The sequence below is a fragment of the Aquarana catesbeiana genome, linkage group LG07 (assembly GCF_042186555.1).
Source record: "Aquarana catesbeiana isolate 2022-GZ linkage group LG07, ASM4218655v1, whole genome shotgun sequence".
Taxonomy (NCBI): domain Eukaryota; kingdom Metazoa; phylum Chordata; class Amphibia; order Anura; family Ranidae; genus Aquarana; species Aquarana catesbeiana.
In genome coordinates this window covers 197,139,756-197,164,856 of record NC_133330.1, presented here as the reverse complement: position 1 = coordinate 197,164,856, position 25,101 = coordinate 197,139,756, and the positions used below count along the sequence as shown (strand labels likewise).

The 25,101-nt window shown below is 41.5% G+C and overlaps 1 long non-coding RNA gene across 1 annotated transcript in view; it reads right to left on the bottom strand.

The window, feature by feature from the left end:
- The window catches only part of LOC141103410 (uncharacterized), a 109,510-nt gene that overhangs the window by 44,919 nt on the left and 39,490 nt on the right, over positions 1-25,101 (bottom strand). The window contains exon 2 of the long non-coding RNA XR_012235320.1: positions 1,431-1,484. This is a non-coding gene — a long non-coding RNA (uncharacterized lncRNA). The remainder of the gene's footprint in view (positions 1-1,430; positions 1,485-25,101) is intronic.

Sequence of the window (25,101 nt, the reverse complement as noted above, 5' to 3'; positions counted from 1 at the left end):
TAGATACATTTTGTTCATATTAGTAACACTACACTCTTTCACAAAATACTTCTGTGAAAGAGTGTATATAAAAACATGACTAATTTATGTTATCAAGTGTAGAATGACACTGACACATCCAGTTAGGATTTAGATATTTGTCTAACTCTCCGTGTTCAGAATAAGCATACTTTTATCCATTAGAAAACAAACTTCCTTAGCGTGTTTACTTATAAACTGAGTACAGTAGTTGCTATTTTTTATTAGACAACAATATTTGTTGCTTTGCATTTTTTTATCTAGTGCATGTGTTTATATTATTTGTAATGGTGAAATACTAGAAACCTTTTTTTCAAAATGGGATATATTTTTTAACTTATTTTTTTTCTATTTCTACACTTTTTTTTCACAATCTGTTTCATTTTTATCATTTTGTTTCCTTCCTTTTGACATCACAACTTTGTATTTTAAGGTATCATAAATTAGACAAAAACTCTGGAGGTAAATAGGGCCCAGAGTAGTGCAACGATAAAGTGAATATTTTATTGATCATTTTCAAATGGCCTTACATTTCATTGACTTAAGCAGGCCATAGATGATGTGATTTTCTTTCCTGCAAACATGGGTTGCAGGAAAGAAAACTGCTTGATTTCCGAATAGACACAGTCAATGTTGATGAGGGAATCCCTCCCACAGATCTAAGGCAAAGGGTACAGGGAGAGCACAGTGATTGTTGCTAGCGGCCATGGCGGCTGGCAACAATCACATGCTAGAAATCCGACATGCTAGTTGTACCCAAGTTGATTGATGGATTGACCTGGGTACCATCTGGCCGGCCATACACGCCTAGAATCTCGGCTGGTTTAGCAGGAACAGGTCAAGATTCTAACCGTTAATGGGCAGGCTAATTGTACCAAGTCAATCGATCAACTTGGGTACAACCAGCCTGCCGGATTCATGATAATCACTTTCTTCTCCAAGCGAGGAAGGCTTCCCCTGCCCTCCCCTGCCAGGAGGAGACAATGGCTGATTCCCCTGTCAGCAATGTCTGTGTTGATGGGGGAATCATGCAAATCTCTTTCCTGCAAAGAAATTTGCACCGTGTATGGCCGGCCTAAATCTGCTCATACAATCGAATCTCAGCTGGTCCCTGCAGAACGGGTCAAGATACAAACCATCTATGGCTGGCTTTACATTGCTATCTAATCCGTGAATGTAAGCGTAGAGTTTGAAGTATGAAGATAACAGTATGTTGCCTGAGTAACCAGTGCATGTCTGCCAGGGTCCTGCTGTGAAGATGACTATTCCTAGATACAACTGTAAATGTCAACATTGGTGGAAGAATCTCAAATATCTACACCTAGTCTGCAGAAAATGTATAGTATAGTTGCTTCAGTTTTAAAGTCTTTCATATCTTTAAAAAGCTTTGGCAATGTATATTTTTAACTCACCTCCGGTAGAGTAGGTTGTGAGACCTTTCATAAGTGGATAGACCAGAGTGTTACCTACAAAGACAAAGCTAGTTTAGTTATGCAATTAACATTATTTTTAGAACATCTATAGAAATGGTACACAGATTGAATACAGGTCATTCTAGTCCAACCTGCTGGAAAAGTAACACACAAGAAATGTATACTGTATATGAAAATTTTCAAGTGCTTCTTCTAATCAATGATAGTCCTTCCTTCTTCTGTATTCAGGACACACAACAAAATAATATATGATGTATATTCTCACAATTATCAGAATCTGCTATTATTTGCTTTTACGGGCAGCCATAAGAATTTACTGTTATATATCATTGAACCTGTAGATGTTTCATTTACTGCGTAGGAAGTGGATTTTATTGTAGCTCATATTCTTTGAGAATTTCAATTCTTTATTATTTTTAAAGAAAAATGTAAAAGTAAAAGGCTATGACTAAGGCTGTTGCTGAAACGCATCAACTGTTTTGCTTGTCACTTTTTGAAACCAACCATTAAAATCGCTATATGGAATACAGAGTTGCTGCCTCAATCCTTTTACTTGTAAATGTAAAAAGCCCTGTGAGTTAAACTGCCAAACTGGTCCTTATGTTTTTATGGGTTCACCCCCCCATGCCTTTAAAGCACCCAATAAGACACAAAGAAAACCAACAGGGATTCCCTAATGATGTGATTGATAGTGTACAGCGACGTAATTAAGTGATGGATGTAAATGTGCAAATTATACAAAAAGGAAAATCTTATATCACCTCTTGGACATGGATGGTGACACATGAGGTTTATGTATTTATACACATGATGTGACGACATGACAACACAGCCTTTATGCCATTTACCCAATAAGGTAGGGTACATTAATATAAGGGAAAGAACAAGCTGGTGCATTTTTTAGAGCATGAGACTGGCTAAAAGTTCAAAGAACAACTTTGCTCATAAAAATTAGGAAAGGGGAATGAACTGGTCTGCCCAGAAAATCAGGCAGTTAGACATCAAAGAAATCCTGGACAGCCGCACTCCAAAAATATTTGCCTTTATTCAATAAAGTGTCATCCAAAATACAGGTCACAGCAAAGTGGAACAAAGCTTATGCGTTTCACACTACACAGAGTGCTTAGTCATAGCAGAAAATCAGGCAATTGCTGCAATTGAACAAAAAAATCTCTGGAAAAAAACACCATAATGTAAAGAATTTAGGTGAATTATAAAAATGCCATTAGCTTTAGCTGTAGAATGCCACATAAAAATGGGAGTTTTGCTGCATATTGCAGAATTTTTGCATTAGCGGCTTTTAGGGTTTTGCCACGTTGTTTAACATTTTCCAGCCTGAAAATGCCCCTGCCAAAAAATGCTGATTACAGTCTATGTATGCATGAACACATAGGATAACATGCTGGGGAGTTTACTGGCTGTACTGTAGAAAAAAATGCCTGATGTCCAAAACCGCAGCTGTAAAAACGCTCAGTGTGCATGAGGCCTTAAACCCAAAAGCAAACATTTTTTATATTGCAGCTTGCCAAATCTTACATGGGATGGCTGAGTTCAATTTCTTTTTAGACTTTCTTTCTTCCATTTTCATCTGGTGAACCAGCCAGCAAGTCTGTTGTTTTTCGAAATCGCAAACTCTCCAGTAGAATGTATCAGTTTACATGGACAAACCCTAGCAAGGGTGCTTAAAATCATCAGCTTTTTTTTGTTCATGTAACACCTTTATCCCAAAAGGAAAAGGCTGGAACTGATTATAAAGTGTGAGCTGGAGTTTGGCTTCAATTTGTTAGTCATTAAATCTGCTAATACATTTAACACTACTCACCCCCCAGACTGACAATGCTGCTGTCTGCTGTGTCTCCTGTGTTCATTCATCCAGAGTGGTGTCTCACTAATACAGGAGGTGTGTTACTGGCCAGATCACCAGATGATAACACAGGGAAAAAGCCAAAGAAACAAAAATGGATACAGCCATCACATCTAATGATTGGAAAGCCGCAATATAATACCTTTTTAGTTTTGGTTTTAATACCGCTTTAATAACCAGTCTGCTCCTTTTCTTTCACTTTCTAACACTGTAGAATCCTCCCTCACAGGTAAAATATTGCCTCACTTTCAGAAGAATCCCAGTGCATTCACATTTGCAAAGGCAAACACATCCAGGATGTTACTTGTTCAGGTTGATCAGCTGACAAATAAGTGAAGAATTGTGTGTTAAAAGATTTGCAGGCACAACACTTTTACAAAAGATTGTAAAACTAGTAGTATGTTGAAACCAGGCATAGGCTATTCAAGGAATATGAAATATGTGAACCCAGCGCTGTCTGTGAAAAATATTCCTACTCTATACGAATAATATATAAAACATCTGTGTATAAAAATGAATATTATATATATGCATATCACATAAAATTCATAAAGTGACACATATATATTTGGTGCCAACAACTAGTCCTTTAACCGATCAAGGACCTTCCCAGGTACATATACTGCGGCAGGGCGGCCCTTAAGAGCAAAATCACGTACCTGTACGTGATTTTTTTCTTTGGGTCTCAGGCGTGCCGTCGGAAACTCACTCCCACTGTGATTGGACACAGCGGGAGCCAATCAGCGGGTCTGGCGGACCCGATGTCCGCCGGAACCTGCCGATCCTTCCAGAGGCAGACAGAACAGCAGAACCAGGCAGAACAATGTAAACAAGGCAGATCGCCGTTCTGTCAGAGAGGAAGATGGAGATCTTGTGTTTCTGCTAAGCAGGAACACAGATCTCTGTCTTCACCCAGTCAAAGGAATCCCCCCCCCCCCACAGTTAGAAAGCACTCCCTAGTAAAACATTTAACCATTTGATTGCCCCTGATGTTAACCCCTTCCCTGCCAGTGTCATTAGTACAGTGACAGTGCATTTTCTATAGCACTGATCACTGTATTGGTGTCACTGGTCCCCAAAAAGTGTCACTTAGTGTCACTGCTGCAATGTCACAGTTCGGCTAAAAATCGCTGATCGCCGCCATTACTAGTAAAAAAATAAAACCAATAAAAATTCCATAAATCTATCCTATAGTTTGTAGAGGTTATAACTTTTGCGCAAACCAATCAATATACGCTTATTGGGATTTTTTAACCAAAAATATGTGGCAGAATACATATTGGCCTAAATTAATGAAGAAATTTGATTTTTTCACATTTTTTTATTGGATATCTTTTATAGCAAAAATATAAAGAAATTTTTGTTTATAGCACAAAAAATAAAAACCGCAGAGGTGACCAAAAGAAAGCTCTATTTGTGGGGTAAAAAGGACATCAATTTTATTTGGGTACAGTGTCTCTTGACTGCGCAATTGTCAGTTAAAGCAATGCAGTGCCGTATCGCAAAAAATGGCCTAGTCAGGAAGGGTGGTGAACCTTCCTGCGCTAAAGTGGTTAAAGTGCAATTTGTGCTTCAGTTGTCTTGCGCCTTTAAGGTGCTGTGAAAAATCATAAGGTGCTGTGCTCCCCTTCTTCTTATGCCCTCACTCACCGGTTCTCAGTGAAAAACACGCCTGAGGTGGGAACTTCCGGTGATGTCATATCCTGTATTTGGAGTGCAGACTGGGACTATTGAGTTCCAAACCAGTGATACATGCGTTTAATCCAAGAAAGTTACATGTGAGTGTTCAATCTGTTTTTAAAAATAATTTTTTAAATAAAATGGAATTACGCAATAGATATCTCCTGATTCTCATTTTATGGTAACGAATATGAGAGAGCAGCCATCCTGTTGGAATACAAGAGAAAACTACCCACTACAGAAACCAGAGGAGTTTTCCTAACAGGCGTTTTTTTCACTGACAGTTGGTGAGTGAGGGCATAAGTGGAAGGGGCGCACAGCACCTTATGATTTTGCACCGTACCTTAAAGGCACAAGACAACTGAAGTATGAATTATACTTTAAAGGACTAATTGTCAGCACCAAATATATATGTGGAATTTTATGTGCTATGCATAGATATAATAATGTATAAACACAGATGTTTTATATATTATTCGTATAGAGTAGGAATATGTAAGTTTGTATTAGAGCTGCACGATTAATCATTAAGAATCGAGATTGCAATTCTTTCCACCTCGCGATCTTAACAAAGCATTTTCCCGATTCTATGCAGAGTTCTCTGCTCAAGCCGACAGCTTTAAAAAAAAAAAAAAATCAGGCAGTCCGCCAAGTTTCACAACATTCCTCAGCCGCTGAGCATAAACATAAACATTGTAATGTTTTGTTCTTTAGATCAAATGAATGAACTTCGGTCTTTAAATGAGGGAAGTTTAACCACTTAAAGACTAAACCTTTTTCTAACATTATTTTTTTTAAGTTAAAATCATTATTTTTTGCTAGAAAATTACATAGAACCCCCAAACATTATATATATATATATATATATATAGATATATATAGATACATATATAGATATATATATCTATATATATCTATATAGATATATATAGATATATATATCTATATATATATAGATATATATATATTTTTTTTTTAGCAGACACCCTAGAGAATAAAATGGTGGTTGTTGCAATATATTATGTCACACTGTATTTGCGCAGCGGTCTTTCAAATGCAATTTTTTTGGAAAATAAATACACTTTCATTAATTAAAAAAACTAAACAGTAAAGTTAGCCCAATTTTTTTGTATAATATGAAAGATGATGTTAGGCTGCGAGAATCGTGAGAGAATTGGGATCTTTATTCTAAGCAAAAAAATTGTGATTCTCATTTTTCCCAGGATCATGCAGCTCTTGTTTGTATAGAACATTTTTCACAGACAGCGCTGGGTTCACATACTTTATTTTTTGAAGGACACTGCACCTTTCACCACAGCAGCAGTCTAACCTTTATTTGCACTGATTCATGTACCGCAGCGTGGGGACACCAATAAGAAATAGCTGAGTATTTAAGGAATATATAAGGCCAGTTTTGGTATTTTTACTCTATATTGTTCAGGCTTAAAATGATTTTTCCTTAGATAATAAATATTAAACATGTTTTAGCCACTTGCAGCCACCATGTGGTGAGCTCTAAACAATAGTAGTGGATTTTAGAATTTAGATAACAGCTTTGATTGTGAAATAGTTCTGAAGAGCAGGGAGCTCAGATTACACACACTGAAAAATGATTAGCAGAGAAGGAATACAGCCCTCCTTTTATCTCATAGCTGTGTTAAGTTAGATAAATCTGTCTGACTGGTGGCTTAGCTATACATGAAGAACTTCCAAACCAGCAAGCAGTGCTCAGATTTTTGTTTATGTGATTGGTCCTCTTCACAAGTACAGGTGCAGTGGTTAGTCAGGGTAGCTTCTCAGGAACTCAGGAATCTTTCCTGGTCATTTTTTGGTGCAAGAGGCTCCTGGAAGTGTCCTAGTTATTATTTAGATGTGCTATTTTTTTTTTGCATTTGACCTCCTGGCTCCGTGTAAGGGACCATAGGACACCACTTAAAGCATTTGTTAAAAAAAAAACAAAAAAAAAAAAACAGATCTTGTCCCCTTAAAACATTAATTAATAACAGCACAGTACTTGTGCTGTGTACTTTGGCCCTTCTATTACCTAAAAAACCTGGCTGATCAAAAAAAAACAAAAACAGATCCTGCCCCCTTAAAACATTAATTAATAACAGCACAGTACTTGTGCTGTGTACTTTGGCCCTTCTATTACCTAAAAAACCTAGCTGATCCTGCCTGGTTCTGCCCCCCCTCCCCCGTAAACTGACCACAGTTTATCATGGCTGCTGAGCCCTGACACCGTGGTCAGTTTACATGCCTCCATCATCTGCAGCTCTCCTCTCTGCTCTCCCTCGTCCTTTCCCCCTTCCCCTCCCTGCCTGTCAGCTCCGTCCACTCCCCAGCCCTCCCCTCCTGCTGCTATAGTAACTACACTTTAAACATACCATCCCTTCTGTAAAATAACCCAGTATCTGGTCTGTATAAAAAAGATGCCGATCTGTACCTTATATCAGAGCGTCTCCCGACGCTCACGTAACTCCTTGGCTCTCTCTCTTTTCTCCTCCCCTCCTTCCCAGCTGACATCATCGGGAGTTCTCGGCCCCTCCCGCTATAGCTGTCAGCCGGGGAGAGTAGAGAGCCGGGGAGTCACGTGAGTGCCAGGAGACGCTCTGATATAAGGTACAGATTGGCATCTTTTTTATATAACATAGACACTGGGGTACATAATGTAATTTTACAGGGGGGATTGTATGTTTATAGTGTAGTGGCTTAACAACCATTTTAAGGAAACTGACTGTAAAATGAGGTGCCCTACACTCTGTGGACAGTGGGTGAACAGTCATGGCTCGTTAGAGGTTTGCTAGCTATCAGCAAGCAGAAGTGAGGTGAGCTATCTGCTTGAAGTAAAGCCTCGTACACACGATCGGATTGTTGGCCAACAAAACCGTGGACTTTTGTTCGAAGGGCGTTGGCCCAAACTTGTCTTGCATACACACGGCCTACAATTGTTCGCCAACAAATACGAACGTAGTGACGTATTACATTGTTTTTCAGCTCTTTAGCGCCACCCTTTGGGCTTCTTCTGCTAATTTCGTGTTCGTAGAAGTTTGGTGAGTGTTGATTTACGCTTTTCATTGCACACTTTTCATTTCACACTTTTCATTTAGCACTTTTTATTTTGTGCTTTTCATTTCGCACTTTTCATTTTGCACTTTTCAGTTCGTTTCTGAACGCCGTTCGTCAACCAGCCATGTTGCGGAATCGGAGGAGATAACATGTTATTTATTATTGGCCTTGGAGTTATTGCTTTGACCCAAGTGCAGTCCAGGAACAGGAGGAGGAGGAGTTCTTGGACCAAAAATTGGTTGCTTTATTAATCGTGACCAATTATGTCATATGCCTTTCCTGCGGGAGCTCCAGGAGAATAATACAGATGTTTTTCGGAATATCTCCGGGTATCGGACCCCTGCTTTCACCAACTCTTGGCATTGTTGACCCCCTATATTAGGAAGCAGGACAAATGCATGAGGCTTTTATTTTATTTTTTGGTTGAATAATAATGATTTGATTTGGTATAATTTCTATATTTTTGGATGCATAGAATGCACTTTTTGGTTAAGTTCTATTAGCAGATAGCATGTCTAAATTTATTTGTTTTCTTTTTTTTAATGCACAATAAAAACATTGTGGAGAATAATACCTGGCTATGTAAAATTCACAAGGGACGCCAACATTGTTGTATCTTTGATCTTAAAAACGACATTATAATGGTGTTGTGGTAACTTGCCCAAATAAAAAAAAAGCATAATAATATTATTATTGATATCACTAGAAAAAAAAAGCCTTTGAAAATTTGTTTGCAATAACTCCATCAGTATCACCAGAAAAGCAGCTTCATTATTATCCCATTAAAGAAAAAGAGAATGGGCGCTGTAATGTTAATTCTCCATTACGAACGCTAGTTTACAAAACCGACCGGTTCTGGCTCGTCCTTGCTTCCCAGCATGCGTGTTTGTACTTTGGACTTTTGTCCAACAGTTTTGTGTACACACGCTCGGAAAATCTGACAACAAACATTTGTACGCGAAAAATTTTAAAACATGCTATCCAACATTTGTGCGCCGAAAATCCGACAACAATTGTCTGATGGAGCATACACATGGTTGGATTTACAGCAGGATTTACAGTCTTCACATATTTCCCATTGGAAAGTCCAATCATGTGTATGAGGCTTTAGTGGGTGGGTCAGTGTGCAGCCTAATGCCCCGTTCACACGATCCGAAAACCGCACGAAAAATATAGTTTTCGAAGCGATCGTACGATAATCTGATTGGTAATACACAGCTTTCAATAGCCAATCACAACCAGAGTTGGCTCTCTAATTAGGCAAATAAGGTGGTCGCCTAAGGCCTCGCACTCATAGGGGCCCCGCGATCGCCTCATTGAAGAGCTGCCTCTGCTGACAACAATGCCTCTGCAAGCGGTGTTAGGCTCCGGCCAGCAGTGGTTTAACATTGTCTGTTTTCTCCATGGTCAGACAGCAGAGAGAGAGGACGGAGTGTGGCTCTGTCTTGAGGAGGAGGCGGGGCCAGCGGCGTGTTGTCCAGGGTAGGAGAGGGGGAGGAGAAGGTGAGGAGATTCCAGCAGCCGGAGCAAAAAGTTTCCTGCTGCTTCGGAGATGCAGATCGCGTCCCCCCCCGGTCGTTACCCCCACCACTGGAGTGCTCAGCTGAGCGGTCCCCGCACACCCGAGCGCTGTATGGAGCCGATGGAAAGGGAGGTAGGAAGGAAGAGGTTTCCGGACCGGGCTGCCTCTCTCTCTGTCTGGGGCTGTCAATCAGTATGGGGGGAGGGGGAATCGGGGCTTCAGCTGCAGGGAGAGGCACAGCTACCATGCCACAACCCCTTCTGCAGCCAGCGACCACCAACATGAGAGAGAGCCAGCCCCCCCAGCATCCCTCAGCCACAGACTGGTCTTTATATCCACCCCCTGTCCTGTCCCATGCACTCCATTCCCTTCCTCCTGATCATCAGTGTCACAAACAGTAAGGACAGCTCAGTCCCAGTGTGCCCACCTGTGATTGGCAGCCCCTGACCCCTCCCTCCGCCCTGCCCTTACCCCCACCTATGCGGGACTCCACTGCGAGGGGGTTGAGAGGTCCCAGTCCAATGCTGATCCTAAGCCATGATGGGCCGGGTGCTCTGCATCCTGTACTGGCACTGCCTGCTGATTGGCTTCTCCGCTGCTATCTCCTTCGCTGACACCAGCACCGAGATAGAGAACACTGACACCAGCACTGAGATAGAGAACACTGACACCAGCACCGAGATAGAGAACACTGACACCAGCACTGAGATAGAGAACACTGACACCAGCACTGAGATAGAGGACACTGACACCAGCACTGAGATAGAGAGCACTGACACCAGCACTTTAAAGCTCTTAATATATGTAATTTATACAGTTTATTTTTTTGTCGCTTGAATTATTTTTCCCATTATGGGCGTGAGTGGGGCCTCATGTCTAGGCTTTGCCTAAGGCCTCACAAAGCCTAGAGCTGCCTCTGATCACGACAGTTCATCCGATATTACCAGATTCTATGATTTTCTTTTAATCAGTAGAGTTGTCATCCAAAAATACAATACAAATACACTACAACACATTACATCACTTCCGAATTTTTATTCTGTCGTACAAGAATTTAGTACCCTATTTGATTTCTACTTGTGACTAGCAAGCAAAAAATGTCGGACGATCTGTCGTCCAATTTTCGGATTGTGTGCGGGGCATAAGGCATGCCATACATGATGCAAATTCCTAACAAAGATACACATTGAAAGCGAGATGGTTTGTTTTTCATATTATTAGTGTGGTAGGTGTGAAGCGCGATTTTTGCATGACAGTCGAAAGTGATTGATCCAACATTTTTTTGCAAAAAATGGCCAAATTTCGTATCAGTAATGGGGGGAATTAAGATCACGCGTTCCTCTGTCACAAATGCTTGGGAGAAGCAGTGTGGTGGAAAGACTCAGTGTTGGTTTACTACAGCAGTATTTAGCAGTTTAGATGGCAAAGTAAATGTTAGTAGACAAGGTGAACTTGTGTTCGCTTTAAATCATTTGTGAGTGTAATTATAAAAAAAAAAGAGAATTTTGTAGCACATAATTAGCTGATTGAAGTACCTCATCTTATTAACAAAACTCAGTGAACACTTACTTTGCAAAGTGAACAGTCTTTACTTTAATAAATCCACCGCTATGAGTCAATTTTTGTGAAACCGACGAAAATGATCATCGGGATATACTTTTTATTTACCTGGTGCCCAACCTGCGGCCAGAGGGCCGCATGTGGCCCTTTTGTTTATGATGTGCGGTCCTTGGACCTCAGGAGTTTGTAGTGGGAACATCAATTTGGGTAATAGCATTGATCACTACTAGCCTCGTGTAACATGTTCCCAGTTTCATATTGTCTCCTGTAACATATTCACAGCCAAAAAATGTAGCACGTCCACACTCTCTGACACTCATTTCCTCTGTTAGGTCTGCACTTTCTGACAATCCTTTCAAGCATTACAAATATTGATCTTTATGTGCCGACCCTTTGGTGATGTCAAGAGCTGCATTAGAGGCCCCCTTTAGTTCATAAGTTGACAGCCTCTGTTCTATTTGATGTATAGACGGCAATTTAAAGAGCCATCTTGGGGAAATCATTGGAGTTCATGTACTTTGGAGAGTTAGTTTGTGTTCTCAAAAGGCACTTCAGGGCTCAGCAATGTACCGCTCTTTCTAGTGGGACACTATAACTGGGTGCTTTATGCAAGACTGGGGTAAAGAGCATTGTCAAACATTATTGTACTTTTCCCTTTGCTCAGGCTGAAATTGCTACAAGTTGCTGAGAACAGTAAAATTTATATAGATCAAGCCTTGTGTCTGGCTCAACATGTGCAGTGCCACCTGTGCATAAGAATGCAGAGAAAATTGCCAGGTCTCCAGGGCCAGAAATAATGACTCTGAACACAGCAGAATGTGACTTATACAGAATAGAAAGCAGGATGGGTAAGGGAGGTCTTTGCAAGCATCATCATTGAGCACAGCAATTTAGTCACATTATACATACAAAAAAATATTTTTGTCTGAGCTTTAGATTTTTTCTTTTTTTTTCATAAATAGATTTAAAAATCAGCTAAACATTGAGTTTGTAAACTTGTACCAATAGGCATTATACTTCCCTTCTAAATAAAACTTGTAAACAGAGGGGGCAGGGCTTGCTGGCGTTGTGTGTGTCTAACAATGCACACAGTCTGACTTGGGAGTACACCCGGATGGGTGCCCCCTCAGCATTTGGCTTGCTATGGAGGCACCTGCTGCAAAGGAGGAGCAGACAGCACCAGTGGGGGTCTCCAGAAGAGAAGGTAAGGGACCGCTCTGTGCAATATCACTGCACAGAGCAGGTAAGTATATCATCTTTTTTATTTTAATTAAAAATACATTTGCCTGTACAATCACTTTCAGTTCTGTTGTGGGCTGACAACACACCACATTTTTATGGAGTAAGAGGTGTCAACTCAATCTAGTACCCTTTGCCAAACTAGTCAGACACTTCCACTCTCAGATCTCTACAAAATACGAGCTAATCATTCTCTAGTCCATGGTAAGAACTAGGAGGGCTCTTTGATGTAACACAGAAAACACAGAGCAGATCTGAATTTCTGGCAAGATAAAGAGGCATTTTTTGCAATTATAAAGCAGATGCAACAAAGTGCTTCCTGTGGTATATTTAACAGACCAAATGGGAGCAAATAAGAGAGGCTTATTCATACAAGAGAGGCTTCTCTTGTATGGATTTGTGATACATTTAAACAAGGACAGGCTGTTAAGGCCAGCATTTTGTTCACCCGGGACCGGGGAGGCTAAGTGGAGATTGGAGGGACACATGGAGAATGCTGTAACAGTAAGAAATGTTCATTGTTAGGAATTACATACACTTTAAAGCAGAGCTCCAAACAAAACCTCTTTTTCTGGATGGTTAGGGCCTATCTCAAGAGTTTATTGTCTATATCTCCATTGTGGAGATTTTTATTCACTATTTGAAGTAACTATTTCCACTGTAGTAACTATTTTCAATGGGACAGAACTAAGAAATTATCCAAAAATGTTCAGTTGTCACAAACACTGTTGTAAAAGATCACAATTGTCAAAGTTTTCATTACAGGGATGATAGTATAACACAGTCTTAGCTGGGCAGTTTTGATCTGATTTAAACACTCTTAGCACAGAAGAGAAAACTGGCAGAAAAAATGTTTAAAAAGTGTATAACGGTTAAATCATTAAATGCATACCAATGGTAAAGGCAAAATTTGATTCAAAACAGTAAAAAAAAAGTGAAACAAAAATACTGCCAGCAAAGGGAAGTTTCTTCTCCAGAGTCTTAAAAACAATGGATTACAGCAGATCCAAACTCCCCAAACTGAAAATTTTCTTAACATTCAAAAACAACAAATCGATATGTTCAGCTTTTTTTTTTATAAATTACCCAAAATAGATGTTATTGTTAAACATGCAAAGAAAAAAACCTGAAATGTCAACGCTTAGCAATAAGTCCCATAGAGTAATTGAACACAAACAAAGGTGTATATGTATATCACAGGGCCCCATGGCATGGGGCCGTTACAGTGATCTTTGCGTTCATAGCTCTGACCATACCTGCTATTAATCTTAGCATATAATTTGACAGTCAGTAGCAGAGCTTCAACACTCTCATTACCAGCATTCTGTAAAAAAGGCCACACCTTAGTAGTTTTGCATTATGCATGTCTCTTCCCACACATCTATGGAGGCTGACTGATTACTGACAGCTCTACATACTATTTGACAGCTGAAATAAGCAAGGAATTATATGGTTTTCTATCTCAGAACAGGATAGGTGGCGTTCCTTCCTGAAATATAGTAGTTCTGTAACCGGTGGCCCATAGCAAACAATTGGGCTCTTGTTCCTGTAGTTACACCCTCACCTACCAAACTAATCACAATGCCCTGCTCTAAGGACAAGGTCCTGCTCTAAGAATGAACTAGCTAAGGATTTTGATGAAGCCTTAATCTGAAGAAAAATATAACACACCATAAACAATCCGATTATTAAAGTGTTACTGCCCCCCCCCCCCCCACAGTGCCCATAGCTTATAAATCTTCTTTTTATATTAAAATACTGCCACTATATACCTTTTTGGCTGATCTGTATACCACAGTCACATGATAAACTGGGTCCGCCCAAATGCGGAGTGTTCAGGTAGGAGGAGATTTCCACTATAGCCTGTGTCCTCATGCTGTTATGGAAGGTGGATCATCCATTAATCAAGATGTGACATCCCACCCACTGTGTTCTTTTTTAGTTAATGGGCATGGAGGGAGGGTCCAGGCTGTCTTTTAGGATCTGTATACATGCTCACATGTGTGGTGTTAATATCATGTGACCTGGTTAGCTCTAATCAACAAGGAAATGTTCTCTCCAGCAATAGAGACCAAACTGAGCATGTGCAGCAGTACTACCCTCACTGTGTCTTATCTGGCCTTGCCAAGAGAGACTCTGCAGGAGAGGGAGGATCTGTCCATATAGGATCAAAGAGCCTTTTTACACAATACAGAGGATTAACCCCTTAAGTTCCACAGTGAGTATAGCAAGCATGTTATTCTGCACATACAGACAGATTTTACTGTTGTGGGTTTAGTAACAGTTTAAAATTCTAATGTAATTAGTAGTGATGACCAAACCTGGAAACCTTTTTCTGAATTTGAATTCCCTAAGTAGGAAGTGGAGTGCATTAGTGGTAATGATTCTGAAGATGCAACAATTCAGATAAAGCCCCCCACAACCTGCTCAAAATTCTTGCATTGCCAAGCCAATTATAAAAAGTTCCCTGGTATGTTGAAGATGTGTAAATACGTAAATGTAATGAGCATCATAAGGACTCCCAAAGATAGGCAAACACTATGAGCATGACAGGCGATGGATATCTGAAGGATCAGGCCCCGCTTGACTTAAAGCAGAAATGGGTCCCAGAGGGTCCCAGCTCCCACTTCCTCCCGGCTCACCATGGCACCGGAAGGGAGATCACCTCTCCCCCCCTCCCTCTTGGCAATCATCTGGGACACGTCACAGGTCCCAGATGATTACCCGGCCAGTCACGGCGCACGGCATGGCTCGCGCTATGCGCAGTGGGTGCCCTGCTGTGAAGCTGGGACAAGTAAGTGTTCGATTATTAAAAGTCAGCAGCTGCAGTATTTGTAGCTGCTGAATTTTATTTTTTTTTATTTGTAAGCAGAACTCTGCTTTAATTAAATGTTACTTTCAAGAAAATGTTACAATACTAACTCAAACATGTTTTTATGTGGAGCTCAGATAGAGAGATTTTCTCTCATTTCCTGTCCTGCTCAAAGCATTTTCCTAGACAGAAAGTGAGGCAAATGCTCCAAAAGCAACACAGACAGAAAACAGAAAATGTTATTAATTATTACAGTAATTCTGTAATAGTAAATATTACAGAAATTTCCTTTCCTGGCACCAATCCATGGCAGCATATCTATGCTAGAGCTCCACCTCTAGCCACTTCCTTGGGACCAGTGAATATCATAAAAGAAAGATGGATAAGGCCCCTGGTAGTCTCAGTATTAAGCTATATACTGAGGGTGGGTTTGTATGCTGCCATGTATTATCACCAGGAAAGGGAAAAATTGGTAAGAAGTTGATACAATTTTACATTTTACTGGCGCCAACATTCCAGCATACCTGTGATAAATTACTAGCTGACAGGGTGGGTAGTTTCCCAAAACGGAAACATTTTATTGTAGGGAGGAGGAAACAGGCTCTGATAGCTTTTCTTCCCAAAATCCAACAAGATCCCTGGATTGACTTTGTAATGCCTCCGTAAGGTTATGATGTGATGACCAAGAGGCGACCCTGCAAATTGTCTCAATGGAGACAAAGGAACAAGTTGCCCAGGAAGTTGTGACAGACTCTGACAAATGTGCCGTGACCCACTGCTGGTGATTCTGCACCTACAGCCCTGTATGCCCTATGGATAAGCTTCACAATCCATATGCCTAAGGTTCTAGAGGTGGCCTCTTTCTCCCTGATTTTCCAATTGGTATGAAGAACCGTTCGGAACAGGAAAAACCTGTTGGGCATGGGAACAGGAAAAACAAAAATGGCTGCCCAGGCATTAAACCTGTGACAGAGGACAAGAAACAGAACAGAACAGTATGCCCAACAGACCTGAGTGCAAAAAAAAAAAAAAAAAAAAAAGCAAAGACAAGGTAACCAGGAAGTTGACCAACCCATGCCCAGAAACTTTGCAGACACTTCAAGCTTTAGGCAGATTTCGTCCCTAGTGAGGAAACACTACAATGCCCCAAGATCAACAGAAGTGTTCCTGGAGATACCATCTATCTTAGGACAGACCAGCTCACCCTCTCAGTACAGATCCCCCTCTCCACAAAGTATAGACCCCCCTTCCTCAGTACAGACCCCCTCTCAACTAAGTACCACCTCCCTCAGTACACACCCCCTCCATCAGTACAGACCCCCTCTCAGCTAAGTATAGACCCCCTCCCTCAGTGCACCTCCCCCTTAGTACAGACCCCCCTCCTTAATTACAGACCCTCCTCCACTAAGTATAGTCCCTTCCCTAAGTATAGACACCCCCTTTACTAATGATAGAACCCCCTCCCTTAGTACAGACCCTCCCTCCTTCAGTAAAAACCCCCCTCTCTACTAAGTATAGACCCCCCTTAGTACAGACCTCTCTCTTCAAAAAGTCTAGACCCCCTCAGTACAAACCCACCTCTCTATTAAATATAGACCCCCCTCCTCTAGTACAGACCCCCTCCTTCAGTAAAGAACTCCTCTTTACTAAGTATAGACCCCCCCTCAGTGCAGACCCCTCTCTTCAAAAAGTATAGACCCCCTCAGTACAACCCCCCTCTCTATTAAGTATAGACCCCCCTCTTCTTCTGCCTGCGGTATGGTACACCGCAAGATCACTTTTACTGGCGGCGGGAGATGGCCCCCCTCTCGCCATGCTCCGGTGGTCTCCGCCGCTTACAGGAGCCGTCGGCAGTGGCAGAGGCGATAGGATGCTCTTCCTTGCTGGGTATGAAGACAAGTGAGGGGAAGATGGCCCCCACCTGTCTCCATACCATTGCAGGGCAATAGCGATGTCAAAACATCACTTCCGCCCATAGTTCTTAAAGGGGCATTTTTTTTTTTTAACCATGAGGGCGGCAGGAACCCTTTGTCCCTCCGGGCCACCGTCATATGACGTCTTTTCTTCCCGAGCCTCTAGGGGTGCATGCGCACACCCGCCGCGTCACTAGGCATCCGATGTGCACCCCACGATGTCCGCCGGGCACAGCAGGACCGTGGATCTGTGTGTGTAAACACACAGATCCACGTTTTGTCAGAGGAGAGGAGACCGATGGTGTGTTCCAAGTACAGAAGAACAACGATCTGTCTCCTCCCCTTGTAAGTTCCCGCCCCCTACAGTTAGAATCACTCCCTAGGAAACATAATTAACCCCTCGATCACCTCCTAGTGTTAACCCCTTCCCTGCCAGTCACATTTACACAGTAATCAGTGTATTTTTTATAGCACTGATCGCTGTATAAATGTGAATGGTCCCAAAATAGTGTCAAAAGTGTCCGCCGCAATATCGCACTAATGATAAAAATTCGCGGATCGTGATTATAGCAAAAAGTAAAAAATATTGTGTTTTTTTTCAAAATTGTCGCTCTTTTTTTGTTCATAGCGCAAAAAATAAAAACCGCAGAGGTAATCAAATATGACCAAAAGAAAGCTATATTTGTGGGGAAAAAATAATCAAAATTTCATATGGGTACAGTGTTGCATGACCGCGCAATTGTCATTCAAAGTGTAACAGCGCTGAAAGCTGAAAATTGGTCTGGACAGGAAGGGGGTGAAAATACCCTGTATTGAAGTGGTTAATTAAAATTTTTTTATTTTTTTTCTTTGCATTTTAGTGTAAATATGAGATCTGAGGTTTTTTTTTTTACCCCAGATCTCATATTTAAGAGGTCCTGTCATGCTTTTTTTTCTATTACAAGGGATGTTTACATGTATAAAAATAAAAAAATAAAAGGTAAAATAAATAAGAAAAAAAAAATTTTAAACATGCCCCGCCCTGCCGAGCTCCCGTGCAGAAGCGAACGCATACGTTAGTAGCGCCCGCATATGAAAACGTACATGTGAGGTATCGCCGCGATCGGTAGAGCGAGAGCAATAATTCTAGCCATAAAAATTATCTGTAACTCAGAACATGCAACCTGTAGAATTTTTTAAACATCGCCTATAGAGATTTTTAAGAGTAAAAGTTTGTCGCCATTCCACGAGCGGGCGCAATTTTGAAGCGTGAGATGTTGGGTATCAATTTACTTGGCATAACATTATCTTTCACAATGTAAAAAAAAAAATTGGGTTAACTTTACTGTTGTCTTATTTTTTAATTCAAAAATGTGTATTTGTTCCAAAAAAAGTGCGCTTGTAAGACCGTTGCGCAAATACAGTGTGACAGAAAGTATTGCAACGACCGACATTTTAACTTGTAAACAACAAATCTGAAAAAGAGGCTCAGTCCTTAAGTGGTTAATATGGAGATTCCGCCACTAATATGCATCCTGCCCTAAGGAGAAAATACTTGGATGACTGTACTGTATCTAGGGAGGAGCAATGTTATACTCCTAGAACAGGAATTATTTCAGGACTACATAACACCTCAATAAGACAGAGGAGGTGGTCTGTAGTCCACAGAGGGAACTGGGAACAATGATAACTGCTAAGAGTGAGCACAGACTGAAGACACAGGAATACGATATATAATATGATATATGATATCAGGCATAACAGATATTTTTTGCATTTATCACACACATAACCAAACAATTTCAATTATATATTAACCACTTGCCGACCAGCCGCCGCAGTTTTACTGCGGCAGAATGGCACGGCTGGGCGAAGCGACGTTATGTTACGTCGCTTCGCCCTGTGGCCACTAGGGGCGTGCGCATGCACACTGCTCTCCCCCGGAGCCAATGCGAGTTTCCGGTGGTCACGATCACCGATGGGCTCCCGTGATCGCTGCTGACACAGCGAGAACCGGGATCTGTGTGTGTAAACACACAGTTTCCAGTTCTCTGAGGGTAGGAGATGACAGATTGAACAGCGATCTGTCATCTCCCCTACACAGTCCCCTCCCTCTTCAGTTAGAACACATACTAGGGAACACAATTAACCCCTTGATCGCCCCTAGTGTTAACCCCTTCCCTGCCAGTGACATTTTTACAGTAATCAGTGCATTTTTATAGCATTGATCGCTGTATAAATGCCAATGGTCCCAAAAATGTGTCAAAAGTTTCTAATGTGTCCGCCATAATGTCACAGTCCCGATAAAAATCGCAGATCGCCGCCATTACTAGTAAAAAAAATTTAAAAAAATAAAAATGCCATAAAACTATCCCCTATTTTGTAGACGCTATAACTTTTGCGCAAACCAATCAATATACATGTATTGCAATTTTTTTTTTACCAAAAATATGTAGAAGAATACATATCGGCCGAAAAAAATAGCTTTTTTATATATTTTTGGGGGATATTTATTATAGCAAAAAGTTAAAAAATATTGTGTTTTTTTCAAAATTGTCGCTCTTTTTTTGTTTAATGCGCAAAAAATAGAAACCGCAGAGGCAATCAAATACCACCAAAAGAAAGCTCTATTTGTGGAAAAAAAAAGTATGTAAATTTTGTTTGGGTGCAATATCGCACGGCCGCGCAGTTGCTAGTTAAAACAACGCAGTGCCGAATCGCAAAAAGTGCTCTGGTCAGGAAGGGGGTAAAATCTTCCGGGGCTGAAGCGGTTAAACAGACCAAAAATTAGCAAATAAGAAAAGTTAATTGTTAGTGTTTACATACAATTTAAATGAAATAAAAAAAATGTGTCTCACATATAATGGTGAACCAATATTAAATGCATAAAATGTGGTTTTAATAAATGGATTCACTTTTACTGAAAAAGTCCAAGAGAAAAACTCTAGGGATGCAGCAGGAAACAAAACCAAAAAAAGCAAATGAACAAACAATAAAAATAATTGGCTGCATTTACCAAACCATGAAACCTATATATTCACTTTCTAGGTTTTTTAAATGCTACTTAAAATAAAAGCAACTGATGCTAATTTATGTTTAGATGTTTTATGAATGTCATAAAACAAAAAAGCTCACTATCAATGTATACATTTTTGTAAGATAATATGTTTTAAAAGTCATAACATTGTGTAGATGAAAATGTCTGCTGCTACTTCAAAATGGACAGAGAACTTTTTTTTAGCAGTGGGCTCATTACCGCTACAACTGTCTGGCGTCAAACAGATGCTTATCTTTCTGCAGCACACTGTGCATGCAAACCTCTAATTGCCAACAATAATTTGCAGTGTAAGCATTTCCACAAGAAAGTACTCTTACAATTTGTGTGGCTACTGACAGACTTCCATTTACTCTACAAAAGACATTGAATACATATTTATTTATCTAATCCAAGTGAATCCATGTGTATGTCTAAGGCTGCAAAAACACACATATATATATATATATATATATATATATATATATATATATATATATATATATATATATGGCTGAAGAACTATACTTACACATGTACTTGTCTTTCCTAATAAAGATTATTATTCCATCAATCCTACCTTTTGTATCACTTGACCCTTCCTCCTATATTCCTAGATTGTAAGCTCTAACGAGCAGGGCCCTCTGATTCCTCCTTTATTGACTTATATTGTAACTGTACTGTCTGCCCTTATGTTGTAAAGCGCTGCGCAAACTGTTGGTGCTATATAAATCCTGTATAATAATAATTCTGTTGGGATGGAAAACAGCTATGTAGTGCAGTAACATGCTTACTCTCAATTGTGGCTCTTACATGTGTTGCACTGTTTCTATAACAAACAAAACCAATGACAAATTATTCTAGGATATAGTAGATATAACCACACACACATATACAATGTGTGCAATCGTATAAAATATTAGATAACACAAAACACAAAAGTGACCTAAAAAGTCTCTATCATGTGAAAACCAAGTGTTGTCTTCAGTGTCACAATACCTCCAGTGGTTCTGTGCTCCAACAGTGCCAAAACAAACTCCAGTGCTCCAACACCTCCACACAAGGCCCCTTATCAGAAGCTTAGACCTCACTGCATAAGATTTCTAACAGCACTTTATGAGGAAAAACGTTCAGATCCCGGATGGATGGATGGATTTCTAACACATCACATATATTAATGATAGCTTGCAGTATGGCTAAATGACACACATAGAGGAAGCACAAGAGGAACCGCATAGTATAGTAACCCTATAATAATATATATAGTAATACTATATTAATTTATATAGTAACAGTGTATTATTAAAATGTAAAACCATATATTCACAAACATTGTCAAGATTCAAACAGATCGCAATACCTCCATTTGCCCGAATGAACGTGATGACATCACCTCTTAAGCTCTGTTGACACGTTTCATCTCAAAGGACATTGTCCAGGGGCATCAGACTCTGATGTTTGTGACTACCTGATTTTACTATTTAATAGTAAGCCGTCTTTTGTGAAGGTGTTGGAGCAGTTGAGTTTTTTTGATGGGGACTATTGTCACTTTTATGTTATTTATTATTTTATAGGATTGTACAAATTGTATATGTATGTAATCATACCTATTATGTGTTGTTATTATTATTATAATAAAGGATTTATATAGTGCCAACAGTTTGTGCTTTACAAATTACAACATGAGGGCAAACAGTACAGTTACAATACAATCAGAGGCGGCTCTCTAATTAGGCAAATAAGGCGGCCGCCTAAGGCCTCACAGTCCCAGGGGCCTCGCGGCCTCCTAATATGCCTAACACGTGTGTGGGAGATGCAGGGTATGTCCCCTGGTTGGTGTCCCCGTCTTGCGTCCGGGGGCCACAACTCATTTTCCCCACCCAGGGGCGGACTGTCACTCACCACTGCCCGAGGTCGGAACCATGTACTCCTCTCCCCCAGCTCCTCCCTCCTGCCGTGCACCGCGGATCTCTGACTCCGGCTATGTGCAGAGCTTGCATAATGCCTGCAGTAGCTGAGCAGCTCCCCCGGCTCCCCGATCTCCTCTGCAGGGTGGACGATCTGAAATGGAGGAGGACCTGTCAGAGCTGAAGCCCGGCGATCATCCAGGAGCCAGTCTGCAACTAACAGCCTCAAAGGTACAGTCCTTCCCGTGCCTGACACTGACACATCCCGACCCGTGACGTCACCTCCTGACTGAGGGCGTCCTGAGAATTACCGCTGCCTTCTGCCCTGCTTCCTGTGACCTCACACACACTGCCCTGAGTGATGATATGCATGCAATCCAGCATATGATGCCACATACTGACCCCATGCTATCATCATTATCCTCCTCATCCCCCTGTTCCTGGCATCCTACCTCCTGTAATACTTCCCACTGTCAGCTTCCTACCAACTTACCCCTGTCATCATCTCCATCCTCATCCTAATCCCCCTGTTCCTGGCATCCCACCACCCTACCATCATCTCTGCTGTACCCCACTGCCAGCTGACTACCACCTCACCCCCTCTCATCATCATCCCCTGTCATTATCATCACCATGTACCCCCATGTCAGCTGCCTACCACCCCATGTCATCATCATCCCCCCTGTACCCCACTTTCAGCTGCTTACCACCCCACGTCATCATCATCCCCCCCTGTACCCCACTGTCAGCTGCCTACCACCCCACGTCATCATCATCCCCCCCTGTACCCCACTGTCAGCTGCCTACCACCCCACGTCATCATCATCACCTCCCCCTCCCCTATACCCCACTGCCGACATCCCACTCGTCAACATCCCCATCATCCCTCTGTATCCCACCTCTGGCATCCTACCACCCCACACCCTGTCATCATTCTCATCTTAATCCCTCCTGGTACTCCAATGCCAGCTTCCTACCACCCCACCCGCTACCGTCATTCTCATCTTAATCCCTCCTGGTACTCCACTGCCAGCTTCCTACCACCCCACCACCTGCCATCATCATCCCCCCCATACCCCAACCCTGACATCCTACCACCCTGCCTCCTGTCATCATCATCCCTATGTAACCCACCTCTAGCATCCACCACCCTACCCCTGTTATCATCCTTATCTTTATCCCCCACATACCCCACCTCTAGCATCCACCACCCTACCCTGTTATCATCATCATTCTCTTCATCCCCTGTACCCCACTGTCAGCTGCCTACCACCCCACCTCATCATCATCCCCCTATACCCCACTGCTGACATCCTACCACCGCGCCTATTGTCATCAACATCCCCATCATCCCTGTACCCCACCTCTGGCATACTACCACCCTACCTCCTGTCATTATCATTCTCATCCCTCCTGTACCCCACCTTTGGCATCTTATCACCCTACCCTCTATCATTATAGGGGAGATATGATCTCAGTCTCTCCCCAATACTGCCACCATCACCCCAAACTGCATCCTGTCATCCAACCAACTGTACCCCAACAGTTGCATCACACACCATAATACTGTCCTGCCACCCAGTGAGCAAACAGTGAGTGATAATGATAAGTAGTAACCCATAGCAACCCTTCAGTGAGCGGTAATAATGTGCAGTAACCTCTAGCAACCAATGAGTAAGTAGTAATGACATGCAGTAACCTCTAGAAACCAATGAGTAGGCTGTAATGATGTGCAGTAACCTCTAGCAACCCATCAGTGAGCGGTAGTAAAGGTGCAGTAACCTCTAGCCACTTCACATCCAGGCCATTTCTGACACTTCGCTCCTACATGTCAAAAATCATCATTTCTTTGCTATAAAATTAGATAGAACCCCCAAACATTATATATGTTTTTTTAGCAGAGACCCTAGAGAATACAATGGCGGTCATTGCAACTTTTTATCTTGCACGGTATTTGCGCAGCAATTTTTCAAACGCGTTTTTTTTGAAAAAAAAAACAGTTTCATGCTTTAAAAAAAAACAAAACAGCAAAGTTAGCCAAATTTTTTTGCATTGTGTGAAAGATGAAGTTACGCCGAGTAAATAGATACCTAACATGTCACGCTTCAAAATTGCACACGCTCGTGGAATGGCGCCAAACTTTGGTACTTAAAAATCCCCATAGGCGACGCTTTAACATTTTTTACTGGTTACATGTTTTGAGTTACAGAGGAGGTCTAGGGCCAAAATTATTGCTCTCGCTCTAACGTTCGCGGCGATACCTCACATGTGTGGTTTGAACACCGTTTTCATATGTGGGCGGGACTTACGTATGCGTTCGCTTCTGCGTGCGAGCTCACGGGGACAGGGGCGCTTTAAAAATTTTTTTTTTTTTTTTTATTGTTAATTTTACTTAAAAATTTTTATTTTTACACTTTAAAAAAATTTTTTTTTTTTTGATCACTTTTATTCCTATTACAAGGAATGTAAACATCCCTTGTAATAGGAATATGAGACGATCAGTCCTCTTTACAGTGAGATATGGGGTCAATAAGACCCCACATCTCACCTCTAGGCTGGGAAGCCTAAAATCAAAAAAAAAAATAAAACAATCGCCGCTTCACAGCTGAAGCGGCGCCGTTTTTTTGAATGCAGAGGCCGGGCGTGACGTCATAACATCGCGCCCGGCCTCCGAACGATCATAGAGACTCCGGCGACCATCTGGTCCGCCGGAAATCTCTATGGTGAACATCCGGCGCCGGCGGATCCGCTATCCGACTCACCGATCGCTGAGGTGAGTCGGTAGTAGCACCGGAGGGCGGCGGGAGGGGGGGGACGTCCCCTCCCGCCGCCCGTAAGAACGATCAAGCGGCGGAACAGCCGCTATGATCGTTCTTATGGTGTACGGAATCGCCGGCTGAAAATGCCGGTATCTGAATGATGTCTGTAGCCTCAGACATCATTCAGATATAAGCCCCGAAAGTCGAGGACGTCATATGACGTCCTCCGGATGTCAAGTGGCTAGCAATCCATCAGTGAGCTGTAATAATGTGCAGTAGCTTCTAGCAACCAATCAGTAAGCAGTAATGATGTGC